Raw genomic sequence first — 7438 nt, 5'->3', positions numbered from 1 at the left:
TGTCGCCCGGGACCTGTCATCGCTTTCGCGATCCCGATTGCGTCTCCTCGGCTCCCTTATAAGATGGGAGAAGTCGGCAAGTTTTCCATCCCTGATTGCCTGCTCCAGGGCGTCTTTTAGGTCGAAGCAGTCTTAGGTTTGGTGCCCGTATCCCTTGTGATATTCGCAGTAGAGGCTCTTGTTTCCCCCCGTCCTGTCCTTCAGAGGTCGGGGTTTCGACAGTATCCCCTTCTCTGCTATCTGTTGGTAAACTTCTGTGATCGATGTCGTGAGGGGGGTATAGTTGGTGAATTTCCCGGCTCGGGGGAATGGCTTTGGCGCTTTACTTGGACCGCCGTCCCTGGCGTGTTCCTTTGGTCTTTCTCTGCCCTCGTAGTGCCGGGTTTGGTTGTAGCCGGGTTGTCGTTTGTTGGCAGCCACGACCCGGCTAACTTCCTCGTCGTTGATATACTCCTTAGCCACGCACTGGATCTCCTGCATTGTCCAGACGGGCTTTGTGGTAAGGTGCTTCCTGAAGTCCTCGTTCAGGAGCCCATTCGTTAGTCACAAACTCGCCACCGAGTCCGTCAAACCATCAATTTCCAAGCATTCGTCGTTGAAACGATCCAAGTATTTCCTAGTCGGCTCCCCGGCTCTCTGGGTCACCCCTAGCAAATTGATCGGGTGCTTGGCTTTGGCGATCCTGGTTGTGAATTGCGCCAGGAAGGCATGGCTGATGTCGGAGAATTGGGTCACCGAGCCCTGCGGGAGGTTATTGAACCACCATATTGCAGGTCCCGCCAGGGTGACCGGGAAGGCGCGACACCTTACCTCGTCTCCCACTCCCTCTAAGTTCATCCTGGCCTCGAAGGCCGTTAGATGCTCCAGGGGGTCTTGCGTTCCATCGTACCTCATATCCGTTGGCTTGTCAAAGTGTTTTGGCAGCCGGACCTCGAGTATGGAGCGGTGGAATGGGGTGGCCCCTATTATTACGGGTCTGCGGGTACTCGTTCTCCCCTCGTCGTTCTCACGACGAGTGTCTTCGTCACCCCGATTCGTGGTACGCCGCCTCTCCCGTCTGGCGTAAATGACGGGGTCATGACGTCTTCTTGCACGCCCTCTTTCCCCGGTGCTCTCGGACTGAGCCTGGGGGCTAGGCGTGCGCCTGGAGCGGCTCCTGGAGTGAGAACGGGAGTGACTCGGCTCTGGGGTGCGTTGGTTGCGTTCACTGTTCGCTAACCTGTGTTCCAAGTCTTGCATTCTATGGCGTAGCTCTTGCATTATTCTGACGTGGTTGTCGCCAGTTCCCCCAAAGGGGCGTCCCTCGTGCGTCTGCGTCGCGTTTCTCGGAGGCGACCTCGGGTGTTGTCGGGTTTCCGCCGCAGCGGCGCCCCCTCCGGGCACGGCCTCGCTGCCTGTCCCAGTTTGGACTAACACGAAGTCCATGGACGAATCCCCACAGACGGCGCCAATGTTCGGTACTCCGGTTACCGGATGGTTCGGGTTGAGATCCTGAGAGATGGTAGGGGCTCGTCGGGTCACGGACTCCCAGCCTGGGATGTGCGAGGTCTTGAGTGCTTCGTGTGAAAGGGGGTGCCACCTACAAAGACACTCCGACGCTCTTGTCAATTAAGTGTGCAGGCGGAGAGGGTGGAGTGATGTATGACGTACCTCTGGGGAAGGGTAGGTCCTTCCCCATATATACTGTGTCAGAGGTGGGCCCCGCAGGGACAGGCCCACCTTCCTCAAGGCCACTCCTGCACAGCTATGGAGAAGCTGTCAGGGACGCGTGTCAAGGACGCGTGTCCGGGTTAGCAACGGATCTCCTCGCCCTCGACCGTTCGGGTCGGATAGTGCTCGGGTCGGACCGGCCCGCGAGTGGTTTGGGCCAGGCCGTAACAATTTTTAAGAATTATTTTTATTAGATAGATTGGTCGTTACGTTATTTTAGAGACTAATTTGTTTTAAACTATATTTTTTCAAAAATACTATTTATATTTTAAAATTATCCACTAAAATTAATCATTAATGTATTTGTATATAAATACATGTGTGGTTTAATTTTTTTTTCAATGTGCATTTATATTCTAATATATATTTTATACTAGTAACTAATTTTAGTGACTGATTTTAGTGTACACATAATATAGTTAATATTTTTTAATGACCTAATTATCTTATAATAAAATTTATTAGACATTTATTTGTCAAATACATATACCCTATGATGTACGGACACTGATACGGGACACAACACGATACGGGACACGACACGACACAGGACACATCGACACGCGAATTTTAAAATCTTATAAGACACGAGGACACGCATACATATAAAATATAAAATATTTTTTAGATAAATCGTAATGATATTTTGATATTTTATTGATATTAAAATATAAATTAATTTTTTTATTATTTTTATTATTTTATTTTAATTATATTAAGTAATTAAAATATTTTTTTGTTTTAATAAATAATAATATATGCTATAACTAAATTTATTTTAAGAATATATGTTAAGAATAAGATTGAAAACGTCGACACGTGATAGTATTTAGGTGTGTCTGGAAAAGAATTTTTTACTTTTTATTAAGACACGATTGGACACCGCAGGCACATGTATCGAACAAGTATTGATGAGTATCGTGTCTAAAATGTGTCCGATAAGCAAACACGACAACTCAGCAAAGTGTCTGTAGCATGTATCAAAGTAATTCTCAAGAACTTGATTGTTTACTCTTAAAATTAAAAGCAAGATAACCCGAAAAAAAATGAAAGAAGATATGAAGGAAGATTCAGGCACACCCGTTTTGGGTTTAAGGTGTCGTCCTCTATAATTAGTAATTAAAAAAAAAAAAAAAACTTCACTAAGGAAAAAAAAATTGTCCATAACATGGACACAAGTATCTGCAAAGAAAGATAAAACTTAAGGTCTGTCTTAGTTTTTTCTTTTTTTTTATCAGTGTTCTACCTTTTTTTAAATTTATTATCAAAATATTACTCTTTTGAAATTAATTATTCACCACTCTTTTGTTAAAGTAGCAATTGAATTGCTATTTCGTTTTTAATTATAATTGATTATTTTATATAAAAAAAGAGCAATGTTAGGGGCAGCAACTTTTGTGATTGGTAGCCATCAAATAGCCATCAATGATGATCTAATGGTGTGAGATTGATGTGAGTTTTCATCCAATGATTCACCTTTCTCTGCTGGCTACATGCTGGCCAAAATTCAACAAAACTGCTGGCCCCTAGACTTTTCCATAAAAAAATAGTGTATGGAGAATTAAATTAAAAAAAAGCGACAATTTCGTATTAAGTTCAAAAAAATATGGCACATTAATAAATAAAAAATCCCTAAATAAACAAAACTTACGAGTAGCGGTGGCAAAACGGGTCGAACCCGTCCGGCCGATCCGCTAAACCCGCTAAAAAAGGTAGGTCGGGCTAGGATTTGGAGCCCGCCAAATTACAAAAACCCGCCAAACCCGCACCGCCAAATTGGCGGATTTTGGCGGGGCGGGGCGGGCCGGTCCGCCGGGCCAAAGATATTTTTTTCTTTTTTTTTATTAAATAAAAGAGTGATTACTATTATAAAATTAATAATTATAGAACTTTTTAAACACTTTTTTTTTATTTTTTGTTTATATTCTTCTTTTAGTTATTAACTTTATTTATTTTAGTTTATAATTTCGTATATATGTTCAAATTATGTGACTTATTTTTTAAGATAAAGATGATTCTATTGATAAATATTATTTTGAACAATTTTATTGAAGTTTAAAATTAAAAAAAAAGTGAAAAAATTATATTATAATTTAATTATTTTTTATTTGTATATAATTTTTTAATTATTATTTTTTGGTTAATAATAATGAATTTTATTTTTCAAACAAAAAAAAAAACAAAGTCAAGCGGGCTAGCCCGCCGACCCGCCAATCCACCATAAAGCAGGACGGGCTAGCATTTTAAACCCATTTTAGTTGGCGAGGCGGGCCGGTCCGCCCCATTTTGGAGGCGGGTCTAGGCGGGGCGGGGCGGGGCGGGTTGGGGCGGGCCGGCCCGCTTTGCCACCCCTACTTACGAGGAACAATATAACTATAGAGTTTAATTTTTAAGCATTACCAATATAAAAATATTTTACACACATGATCATTGAAACATAGTCATTTTGAGATTGTGAGCTTGAAAATAATTATTTTTGTCTATATAATAGCATCTGATTAGGAAGAAGAAGAAGAAAAAAAAGAAAGAAAAATCTTTTACATACACTATAAATCTATAATAATCTTGCAGGCCAGGAAAATTCTCCAAATGGCATCAAACTGTTTTTTCCATCGTTATGCTTTCTTGTCCTTAGCAACCAATTACACATAGAAAGGGTCAAGATCTCGTGCAATTTAACATGACATCTTGTCATGACAAATTGTATATGTTGAACTTCAACATAAAATAACATTCACAAAATCTAAGAGAAATCCAATTCAAAACAGAAACTCAATTTAATTCACTATAAGAATGAACAAAAAGTCTTGATCATATTGTAACAGCCACAATGGATGGTTCCACTAAGTCTCTGCTAGTTTCATTGGTTAACATTGCTAATGAAGTTAGTTCAATGGAGAAGTCTCACTTTGTTCATGCAAGGAATGTTTCATCCATGATATGGAGGATCAAGCTTCTCTCTTCTATGCTTGAAGAGATTCAATTAACATGCTGTCCAATTTCTCCATCTTCCATAAGGTCTTTCAATGAGATCTTGTCTTTGATTGTGAAATCAAAGCATTTGATTCAAGAATGCAAGGATGGCAGCTATCTTTGGAGTCTAATACAGTTGGAGTTCATATCCAACCAATTTTACTTGCTGGCAAAGGATATGGGAAATTCCCTTGACACACTTCCTCTGAGTTTGCTTAGCATCACAAGAGATACACAAGAACAAGTGGAGCTTCTCCACAAACAAGCAAAAAGGGTTGAGTTGTTCATTGATCCTCGCGATCTTCAACAAAGAGACCGGCTTCTGCATGTGATGGCCAACAACAGTTTACAAAACAAGGACTTTGTTGATGCTGGAAAAGTGGAGGAAATATTAAGCAACATTGGTTTCAAAACTGCATCGGATTATGATAGGGAAATATCGAAACTAGAGGCTGAAATTCGGAATCAGGCTAGCACCGGAGGACTAAAGGAAGCGTCTGATATCAAGAATCTGTTATTTCTGGTTTCATATTCCAAATCATTGATATTCAAGGATGTAGAGAATGAAAGAAACGAAGGAGAGTGCCAGCCACTGCCTGAATTTCAACATATCAAAATTCATGATTATTGTTCAGCAAGTTCCAAGTCCATAACACTAAATATTCGTGACGAATTTCTTTGCCCGATTTCGCTTGAACTAATGAGGGATCCTGTGATTGTATCTTCCGGCCACAGCTATGATCGAGTTTCGATAGCACGGTGGATAAACTCCGGGCATCACACTTGCCCCAAAAGTGGACAAAGGTTAATTCACACTGCTCTGGTACCAAACTATGCATTGAAGAGTCTTATCCAGCAATGGTGCTATGAAAACAAGCTCCCAGTGAACGACCCTAATATGTCTGTTTTGAAGGTAAATAGCAGCAAGAAGAACTTCAATGCGAATTCTTTAGATGCGATCAAAATGACAGCAGAGTTTTTAGTTGGAAAATTGGCAACTGGCTCGGCCGACACCCAAAGGAAAGCCGCTTATAAACTCCGGTTACTGGCAAAATGCGGCATGGACACTCAAAAAATTATAGCCGAGGCCGGGGCTATTCCATTTCTAGTTACACTACTACTTTCCAATGATCCAAGAATCCAGGAACAAGCGGTGACGGCTTTGTTAAACCTCTCCATCTTTGACAACAACAAGATTCTGATAATGGCAGCCGGCGAAGCAGTCGAAAACATAATAGAAGTACTTGAATCTGGGAAGACAATGGAGGCAAGAGAAAATGCGGCAGCAGCAATATTCAGCTTGACTATGATAGATTACAGCAAAGTAACAATTGGAGCTCATCCAAGAGCCACAAAGGCATTAGTTAAGCTCTTGAAAGAAGGCACACCTGTAGGTAAAAGAGATGCTGCTACTGCGCTTTTCAACCTGGCAGTTTACCAAAATAACAAGGCGACAATTGTGAGTGCAGGGGCAGTTTCTTTGCTGATTGAGTTGCTGATGGATGATAAGGCGGGTATCACTGATGATGCATTGGCTGTGCTTGCTTCTCTTGTTGGTTGCTCTCAAGGGCTACAAGAGATAAGGAACAGCAGAGCATTGGTTTCTATCCTTATTGAGCTTCTGAGGTATGGATCAGCCACAGGGAAGGAAAACTCAATAACACTTCTTCTCGGGTTGTGCAAAGAAGAAGGCGAGCTCGTGGCGAGACGTCTCTTAGTGAATCCCAGCAGCATTCCTTCTCTTCAAAGTTTGGCTGCTCATGGCTCGTCGAGGGCACGTCGAAAGGCTGATGCATTGCTTCGCTTGCTAAATAGATGCTGCTCACAACCTCATCATTCTCTTTGATAATAAATTCAAGTACTTAACAAGAGCAAGAGCAGGGTGTGTTAATGTCATCACTCATGTTTTTCAATTCACTTAAAATAGCACTCTTCTGTGAAATCAAAACCATTCTAGGATGCCCCTTAATTTATCACTTCGGTATTTTTCTTATTAAGTAATCAGGGTATTTTTAGAAGAATACGAAACAGAACTTTTAGCCACCCTCGCGGTAGCAAAGTAACTGTCATCATAGATGTTCTATGAGTTGCAGTTTACTATTTCATATCATACTAATAAAAAAGATTTCAAGTCCAATAATACTTAAAGGCATATATTGATTACTATGAAAGAGATCTACAATAATACTTGTTCCGGCCCAACCCACTAATAATCCGGATCCAGTCACCGATCCGAACCAGGAGGCAACCCGCGCGTCACCTCCCATCCCACAAGAAACCTGGACAGCTAGCAGAAGCTTCTAAGCAGGTGGGGCCCACCTGGGTACAGAGTATAAATGGGGAGGGACCTACCCCTCTCCAGAGGTGTAAAACCTGAGAGATTAGTAAATAATTAGCGAATAATTAGTCAATAAATTAAATTTTAATAAAGAATATTAGAAATATGAATTTTATATTAAAATAGGATAGAGCTAATTAAAATGAGAATTCTGACACTAAGTTCAAAAAATTTGGCGCAAAATTGAACCGAACAGACCGAATCGGATGAAACGGACCCGTATTGAGCCCAAGACCCAACCCACTCAGAATTGAGTTAAATCTCAATTTAGCCCTTGAAATTTAGCCCGATGCTCAGAATGACCCCCAAAATTTCATTGGCCCTAATTAAAACCTCCAAATTTACAATTGTGGCTCCAACTTGCCCCTGCGATCATCTCCGTCACCAGAATGCTGATTTGATGCAATTGCATGACAC

At 41.3% G+C, this 7438-nt stretch overlaps 1 pseudogene; it reads left to right on the top strand.

The window, feature by feature from the left end:
- Positions 1–4564: 4564 nt before the first annotated feature.
- Positions 4565–6529, top strand: LOC107620441 (U-box domain-containing protein 1 pseudogene; annotated as a pseudogene).
- Positions 6530–7438: the final 909 nt, after the last annotated feature.

The sequence above is a fragment of the Arachis ipaensis genome, chromosome B10 (genome assembly GCF_059453495.1).
Source record: "Arachis ipaensis isolate K30076 ecotype BB chromosome B10, ASM5945349v1, whole genome shotgun sequence".
In the NCBI taxonomy this organism is placed as follows: Eukaryota; Viridiplantae; Streptophyta; class Magnoliopsida; order Fabales; family Fabaceae; genus Arachis; species Arachis ipaensis.
The sequence above is the reverse complement of the archived record's forward strand: the minus strand, read 5'-3'. Positions and strand labels throughout refer to the sequence as shown.